Raw genomic sequence first — 8,792 nt, forward strand, 5'->3', positions numbered from 1 at the left:
AGCCAGGTAAGTATTTATGAAGCACTTGCTGTGTGCCCTGAGGAATGGGTACACAGGAAGTCAGTATGGTACTTGCCCTCTGGAGTTCACATTCTAGTGGGGAGACAACATGGAAACAGCTATGTACATACAAGATATACATATAGAATAAATGTAAGGGAATCTTAGAAGAGTCAAGTGCTGAGGGGTCAGACTCACAGCCAGCAACAATTCCTGATTGCTTTGTGAGCCAGAATAAAATGGAACTGGGAAATATTTAACAAAGTAAATAAAAATACATTAAAACAAAAAAATAAGTTAATTTGTAGGGTTTCTTTTTGGGGGAGGGGATCAACTTACGTGATCTGTTTGTACTTGAATTTGACTCCACTGGTCTAGTTGATAATTAGGTGAGGAGAGTTCTGAAGTAGGCCTAAGTTTTGTTTCTGAATAGCAAACAGCCTAGGATTCCTGGGCAAGTCACTTAACTCTGTTTGCCTCAGTTTCTTCATCAGTAAAATGAACTAGAGAAGGAAATGGCAAACCACTCCAGTGTCTTTGCCGAGAAAACCGCAAATGGGGTCACAGAGAGTCTGACAGGACTGAACCAACAGAGCAAACACAAGGTCAGGTTGGAGCTGTTAGGATTGAATTTGGTGTGTCCTCTCAGCTTTACCATTTCTTCTAAGTTGGTGTTGGCCTTGACCTCTGCTTTCTTTAAGTGGCAGATGATCTGACTGCACAAACGAGTTGATTCTAAAATAATTCCCAGAGCTGAACACGACTGAAAGGTGACTGAGCAAAAAAGAGTTCTATTTCCTGAGGTGACTTTCAGTGCACGCCACACACAGTCAATTCTTTCCAATTCTTTTTGTGAATTATAGTCACTGAACATTACTGGGAGAATCAGGACTTGGACGGCAGACAGTAACTTGAAAGCCTCCTACTGTACAAACTGCTAAATATGTTCCTACCCACTGTCCTTCTGTTCAGTTTTTGGCTCTTGTTCTTTGTCCATCTGTAGTGTCTGTCCAAGACAAATGCACTGATGGGCTTACCTCTGTAGACTGCCCAACCAGCTTGCATGTCATAATCTGGACAACATGCATTTTTCACCCACTTTTTTTTTTTCCTGTTTGGGTTGCTAGGCTGATCTTTTTTTAGTGGCCATTTGTCTCTTGGAGGAGGCTCTAGCACTTGGTGAAAACAGTGTTATGTCCTTAGAAAGAGGAGCGTCAATAGAATCTCATTCTCTACAGGTAACCCTTTGTCCACGTGAACCTGGTATGTGACAGCTATCAATGACAACATATCTCCCTGATTTATGATTGATAGTAAGTGATTCATTGAACAAAGTTGTCCCTGTAACTGCTTTTATCAAGAAATCCTGTAATGTATTTGTGAGAAAGATCTTATAAGACACCATGGAAGGTTACAGTCTGTTCTACTGAAGCAAATGGTCATTTGAAATCATCAGACAATAAATATAGCAGAATCTCATATTCTCTCTATTTCTTCAGGTTGTGTGACTGTGATGATGTGGTCAGCAATGGAAAAGCTTCTGAAAACTCTATTTTTTCCCTCCTTTTCCCCCCCAAGGATATCCTGAATATGAAACCCCTTTTTCCTTTCAGTAGAGATGAAAGGGGCTGAGGGTGGGGGAATTGCAGGTGTGGGATTTGTTACACACACTGTCAGATGCCATTACTCTGTAAGTTATCTTTGCTTAAATGTTTTTCTTTGTTTCAAGGAAAGATTTGATAGCAAGGTCTCAGTGGGGAATTTTAAGGGGAAAGAGTATCATAGAAACAAAAGGTAACAATAAAATCTTTTCTTGAAAGGATGTCCTTAATATATGGATTGGGTTATTGACCATTCTCATCAAGATTTCATTGAGATGAGAAAACTGGTATATTGATGGGTCCTTACTGATGCCTTCTCAATTGTCTTTTTTTTTTAAGTTTATCAAACATTAAGTATCAGCTATGATTAAGACCTTGCTCTAGGTACTGAGGACATGAAGACTTAGAGAAAAAGATAATCCCTGACCTTAAGGACTTCACATTATATAAAGAAATATGTATTATTCTGGGATGAACGGAATCATGGTTTTGGTAATAAGGCTGTACTGTGTGCTGCTTTCTGTTTTTTGGTTTTTTTGTTGTTTGTTTTTTGAGGCAATCAAGTTAAGTGACTTGCCTAGGGTCACACAGCTAGTAAGTGTCTGAGGCTGGATTTGAACTCAAGTCCTCCTGACTCCTGGGTGTTTTTTGTTTTCCTCCTTTCCATTCTTCTGGAATCCTCCCACCCTGGTTCTTTAAGATTGACCCCTGGGGCAGCTAGGTGGCGCAGTGGACTTAGAGCTCTGGCCTTGGAGTCAGGAGAACCTGAGTTCAAATCTGATATCAGACATTTGACACTTACTAGTTGTGTGACCCTGGGCAAGTCACTTAACCCCTATCACCTCACCAAAAAGCAAAAAAAACACCCAACAACAAAATTTGACCCCAAGTGCCAGGACAATTTAGTCTGTATTTGGTCAGGCCCAGCTGGACTCCCAGATTCCTTCATCTAGAGGCGTGGTGGAGCTCAGGCGTGTTGGTTCTGCTAGCCATTCTGGTAGAGCAGCTGTGGAAATGATCTGGGCAGTGAGATCATGCAGTAGTTAGAACACCAGGCCTGGAGTTGGAAAGATTGGAGTTCAACTGCAGCCTCAGACACTTACCGGCTGAATGACTCTGCCTCAGTTTCCTCATCTGTAAAAATGAGCTGGAGAAGGAAATGGCCAACCAGTCCAGTATCTTTGCCAAGAAAACCCCAAATGGGATCACCAAGAGTCAAACACGGCTGAACAAGAACAAAGAAGCACTAGCAATTGTTTCCACGCCTGTTTGTGTTGTCCTTCCACTTTGGTCCACAGATCCTCCTACGGTGATGTGGGGTTTCACACCAAGTGTCTTCTAGGTTCATTTTCCCACCTCGTGCTTATCGCTTCTTAGACAAGCAGTCAGTCCTTATAATCTTCAGTTGTCCTCTTTCACGCCATTGGACACATAAGCTTCATTTGAAGCCAGTATTGTTTCCATTATCACCACTGTTATTCAATATTGTGCTAAAAATGTTAGCTGTAGCAATTAGAGAAGAAAAAGAAATTGAAGGAATTAGAGTAGGCAAAGAAGAAACAAAGCTATCATTCTTTGCAGATGATATGATGGTATATTTAGAGAATCCTAGAGAATCAAGTAAAAAATTACTTGAAATAATAAACAAATTTAGTAAAGTTGCAGGATAGAAAATAAACCCACACAAATCATTGGCATTTCTATATATTACCAACATTAAGCCCAGCAGCAAGAGATAGAAATAGAAATTCCATTTAAAATTACTGCAGACATTATAAAATATTTGGAAAACAAAACCAGGAACACAATTACAAAACACTTTTCACACAGATGAAGTCATATCTAAATAATTGGAAAAATATCAGTTGCTCATGGGTAGGCTGAGCTAATATAATAAAAATGACAATTCTAGCTAAGCTAATTTACTTATTCAGTGCCATACCAATCAAACTACCAAAAAGTTATTTTATAGAGCTAGGAAAAACATTAATAAAATTCATCTGGAAAAACAAAAAGTCCAGAATATTAAGGAAACTAATGAAAAGAAATGCAAACAACAGTGGTCTAGCTGTACCAGATCTTAAATTGAGTTATAAAGCAGCAATCATCAAAACTACTTGGTACTGGCTAAGAAATAGAGTGGTGGATCAGTGGAATAAGTTAGGTATGCAAGACACAACAGTCAATGATTATACTTATCTACTATTTGATAAATCCAAAGACTTCAGTTTCTGGGATAAGAAATCACTATTTAACAAAAACTGCTGGGGAAACTGGAAAAATGTGTGGCAGAAACTGGGCATAGACCAACATCTTATACCCTGTACCAAGATAAAGTCAAAATAGGTACAGGACTTAAATATAAAGACTGATACTGTAAGCGAACTAGAAGAACAGGGAATAATTTACCATTCAGATCTATGGAGAAGGGAAGAATTTATGACCAAATGAGATAGAGAACATTATGGAATGCAAAATGGATAATTTTGATTACATTAAATTGGAAAGTTTTTGTACAAACAAAGCCAATGCAACCAAGATTAGGAGGGAAGCAGAAAACTGGGAAAGAATTTTTACAACCAGTATCTCTGATAAAGGCCTCCTTTCTAAAATATATAGGGAACTGAGTCAAATATAAGAATACAAGTCATTTCCCAATGGATAAATGGTCAAAGGATATGAACAGGCAGTTTTCAGAGGAAGAAACTAAAGCTATCAATAGTCATATGAAAAAACATTCTAAATCACTATTGATTAGAGAAATGTAAAACAAAACAACTCTGAGGTACCACATCACACCTATCAGATTGGCCAACATGACAAAACAGGACAATGATAAATGTTGGAGAAGATGTGGGAAAATTGGAACACTAATGCATTGTTGGTGGAGTTGTAAACTGATCCAACCATTCTGGAGAGCAATTTGGAACTATGCCCAAAGGGCTATAAAATTGTGCATACTGTTTGACCCAGCAATACCACTTCTAGCTCTGTATCCCAAAGAGATCATAAAAATGGGAAAAGGACCCACATGTGCAAAAATATTTATAGCAGCTCTCTTTGTGGTGGCAAAGAATTGGAAATTGAGGGGGTGCTCATTAATTGGGGAATGACTGAAAAAGTTGTGGTATATAAATGTAATGGAATACTGTTGTGCTATAAGAAATGATGAGCAGGCAGACTAAAAAAAAACCCAGGAAAAACTTACATGAACTGATGCAGAGGGAAATGAGCAGAAGTAGGAGAACGTTGTATGCAGTAACAGCCACATTGTGCAATGACTAATTTTGAAAGACTTGGCTTTTCTCAGCAATGCAAGGATGTAAGACATCTCCAAAAGTCTCATGATGGAAAATGCTATCCACATCCAGAGAAAGAACTAAGGAGTCTGAATGCAGATGGAAGCCCACTATCTGCTCTCCTTTTCCTTTGTTGTTTTGCTTTATTGCTTCATTGCTTCATTCTCGTGGTTCCTCTCATTAGTTCTAATTGTTCTTTACATCATGACTAATGGGAAAATATGCTTAATCTGAATGTATAAGTAGAGCCTATATCAGATTGCATGCTGCTTTTGATGGGGGAGAGAGGAATGGGAGAGGGAGAAAAATTAAAACTCAAAGTCTTAGGGAAGTGAATGTTGAAAACTAAAAATAAATAAATTAACCAGAAAACAGACAAACAAACAAACAGTATTGTCCTTAGCTCACCCATCTCTGCTTGCAAGGAAGTCATGTTTGTTGTTGTCCAAGGAGGTATTTGGGGCCTCCTCACTGTGGCACCTGTTTTATTTCAGATCAATTTATCTCATACATAATAATTGGACTTAATGTCTTTATTTTTGTTTGTTAACAATCTCATTTAAATAGATTAGGTGGAACTGTTAGGATTGGGGTTCTATGCAAAGTTCTTTCATCTGGATTTTTTAAATGGTGACTGGTCTGACTGCACCAAGCGTTGGTTCTGAAGTAATTCCCATGTCAGTAACCAGTTCTTTTTTGTCCTCTGGGACAAAGTCATATTTTGTTTTTTGCTAACTTTTTGTGCCAGCCACATCCACTGCCTTCCACCTCTTTCCTGTCATCATTCAGATCACTGAGTACTTTATCAGCCTTTAGCCCTTTTTGGGGATGTTTGTTTCTTAATTACGAGCTGTGATTTCTTTCTTTCTTTTGTAAACTGTGTTTGTGTGATTTTTTTTTCCCTAGCCTTTTTCATGCACTGCCATGGCCACAGAACTCATCACCCAGTAGCCACCTCTGGTCATGGGGCTTTTGATCAGTCAATAAACAAACATTTATTAAGCACTTAGTATGTTCCAGGCTGCACTTGGCTGGGCACAGCGGTTCCCTACTATGTCTCCAGGATCTTACTAGAAGCCTGTAGAACTTTACCAGCACCTCCAGATCTTGCTTCTTGCTGGCATGCCCATCCATAGCCTCCGGTCAGAGATATAAATAAAATCTTCACATATCAGAGGTTGTAAGATGACCAAACTTGTATAGCGAGGGAGTATGGTTGTCAGAGAGGCTTAAGGAGCTGGAAAGGACTTGGGAGGACATCTAGGCCAACTCATTTTGCAGTTGGGAAGGCAGGGGCTCAGGAGTGGATGAGTCTTGCCCAAGCTCACACAAATATGGTGGAAGTGAGACAGGAGCCCAGGTGACCTGTATCCAGATTGCAGCTGTATGACCTTGGACAAATCCCTTTCCCGCTATGGACTGCCCTTTCTAATTCCAAAAGGAGGGGGTTGAACAGGGTAACCTCCACGGTCCCTTTCCAGCTCTCCAACTACTCCTACAATCCTGACTCCAAATTCTGAGCAGGGCAAGGATGTGATCAGAGCTGGGTTTTGTTCTTGGGGGGATAGGCAGTGGGGGTTAAGTGATTTGCCCAGGGTCACACAACTAGTAAGTATTATATGTCTGAGGCCAGATTTGAATTCAGGTCCTCCTGGCTCCAGGGCCGGTGCTGTATCCACTGCACCACCTAGCTGCCCCCAGAGCTGGGTTTTAAGAAGGTGAATCTTGGAGCTAGTTCTGGACTATTAGAGCAGGGGTTCTTATCCTGGGTTCCATGGGCCCTCAAAGAGTCAGTGACTAGGTTGTGTTGACTCCATCTGAGCTGCACTGCTGGCAAGATCCTTGACTTCAATGGGGGAGAAGGAGGACACCGAGCTGGATCATTGCAGGTCGATCTGGGGCTTCAGGAAGGGAAAAGCTCTGAGGCAAAGCCACTGGCCAGGGTGGAAGTCTCTCAAAGCCCAGGTCTGACAGTGACAGAGGAGGTCACCTGCTTCCCAGTACTCCATCCTTATGACATCACCTTCTTATCAGCTGTTTACTGTGTGCTCAGCTCCATGCAGAGAACCATGTCATCAAGGAGACAAAAAAGAAGCCTCAGGAGGCATCTCTGCAGTCTTTAAATCAGGGGACTTAGAAGAGATGGGCTGCTCTGATGAAGTATGCGTTTGGTGTCAGAAGACCCTGGTTGGAATCTTGGCTCAGCTGTTTGCTGCCTGTGTCGCCTTGGACCTGTCACTTTCCCACTCAAGATTTTAGTTTTCTTAACTATAAAATGATGTGGTTGGGCTAGATTAGCTCAAAGGTCATCTCAGTCTGTGATCCTGACTTTAAATATCTAGGCAAAAGAGAAAGGCTAGGAAGACCAAGAGAAGCTGAGTGGAGTAAGTAGCATTTTGAATGTAATTCAACATTCTGTTGCCTCGCAACCCCAAATCCTCCCTGTTCTTTGTCTTCACTGTGACCTCCTTTGCCTTGACTCCTTAATTCTTTCCTGGGCCATCACCACTGCACTGGCTTCATTCTCTTCCCTTCTTCACCTTGACCGCTAGTGAACCAGTTCAACTCTGCACTGTCCTCTTGAGTTTTGAGTTCCATGCTCCCTCATTCTATCGCCCATCTTGCCCCACCTAGCTCCTGCTCTGGATTACTTCCACTGTTTACTACCTTTGCTCCTACTCAAGTACTGCCCGAGGAAGCTGGAGGAAAAACACAAAACCGTGTTGACTGGATCCACCATAAATTCATGTTATGGAATCCCAAGTGAGCCCTCGCTGCCGCAAGGCAATCCTTTCACACTTTCCTACTCACCAAGCAGCTTTCCAAACTTTTTCATCCCTCTTTAACTAAATCTCTTATAGCTCCTCCTCCTCCACCATTCTCTCAGCTGAGAATCTTGCCTCCTATTTCCCTGAATAAATTGAGGCCATTTGCTGAGAGATTTCCCATGTGCCTTCTGCTACTATTTTATGTCTTAAAGTGTTGAGGTGGCCCCTTTCTTTGGCAAGGCAAACTCCTCTATATGCACAAAGGATCCCATTCCAGCCTGTCTTTTCCAGCAGATGGCCGCCTCTAGAATTCCACTCTCTGGCCTTTCTTCTCACTTTTCTCTCCTCTACTGGCTGCTTCCCTGCTGTTTACAAACATGCTCACATCTCCTGTCCTCAAAAAACCTTTCTCTTGCTCCACCCCTCCCTGCTGGCTATACCACACCACTCCTTCCTTTTATGTCAAAACTCCTTGAAAACCATATCTACTGCAAGGGTGTTCACTTCCTTTCTCTTTTTTAACTCTCTACCATCAGGCTTTTGACCTCATTATTCAACCTAACTTGTTCTTTCCAAAGTTATCAGTGATCTCTCTTTAATTTATTTTTAACATTTAAATTTTTTTAAGTTCCAAATTTTCTTCCTCTCTCTTCCCTCCCCCTCATTGAGAAGGCAGGCACTATATCAATTATACACATGAAGTCATGCAAAAAATATTTCCATATTAGCCATGTTGCAAAAACAAAACAAAACAATAAAGAGCAAGGAACACAGAGTGAAAAAAGTATGCTTCAATCTGCACTCAGAGTTCATCAGTTATCTCTTTAATGGTGGAGAGCATTTTTTGTCATAGCATCACAAATCCTTTGGAATTGTATTGATGCTGTATTGAATCATTGCCAATGATGGGGCATCTAGGTGGCACAGCGATAGAGTGCCAGGTCTGGAGTTAGGAAGACTCATCTTGCTGAGTTCAAATCTGGCCTCAGATGCTTACTAGCTGTGTGACCCTGGGCAAGTCACTTAACCCTGTTTGACTCAGTTTCTCATCTGTAATATGATATGGAGAAGGAAATGGCAAAGTGCTCTAGTATCTTTGCCAAGAAAACCCCAAATGGGGTCAT

The sequence above is a fragment of the Phascolarctos cinereus genome, unplaced genomic scaffold (genome assembly GCF_003287225.1).
Source record: "Phascolarctos cinereus isolate Bilbo 61053 unplaced genomic scaffold, phaCin_HiC Scaffold_3;HRSCAF=262, whole genome shotgun sequence".
Lineage (NCBI taxonomy): Eukaryota > Metazoa > Chordata > Mammalia > Diprotodontia > Phascolarctidae > Phascolarctos > Phascolarctos cinereus.